Here is a 399-nt window from a genome sequence, read left to right as displayed (position 1 = left end):
TACAAAAATTTGTGAGGAATTTGTTTGAATGCACTAGGTGAGCTGATATAGAAAATCCAGTGGCAATCCCTTTTACTATCAATATGATTTTTATCATCAGCTACAACTCAACAAATGCCTATTGTTAAGTATTAACATTATTTCTAATCGTCACAGCAACTCAGTAATGACCTATTATTATCCCTTACTTTCAGATGAGGAGAATGAGTCTCAGAGAATTTAAGTAATTTGGCCAAGATCACACAGCTAGTAAAGAGAAGAGCTGGGAACTGAACCTTAACCTGCCTTAATTCAAAACTTGCACTCTTTCCATTAGCACATTTTTCAAAGCACTTTCACAACTATTATCTCATTTGAACTTCACAGTAAAATATTGGGTTGTCAGGGTTGATATTCTCC

Source organism: Balaenoptera acutorostrata, chromosome X, assembly GCF_949987535.1.
Source record: "Balaenoptera acutorostrata chromosome X, mBalAcu1.1, whole genome shotgun sequence".
NCBI classification, from domain to species: Eukaryota; Metazoa; Chordata; class Mammalia; order Artiodactyla; family Balaenopteridae; genus Balaenoptera; species Balaenoptera acutorostrata.
This window is presented reverse-complemented; position numbering follows the sequence as displayed.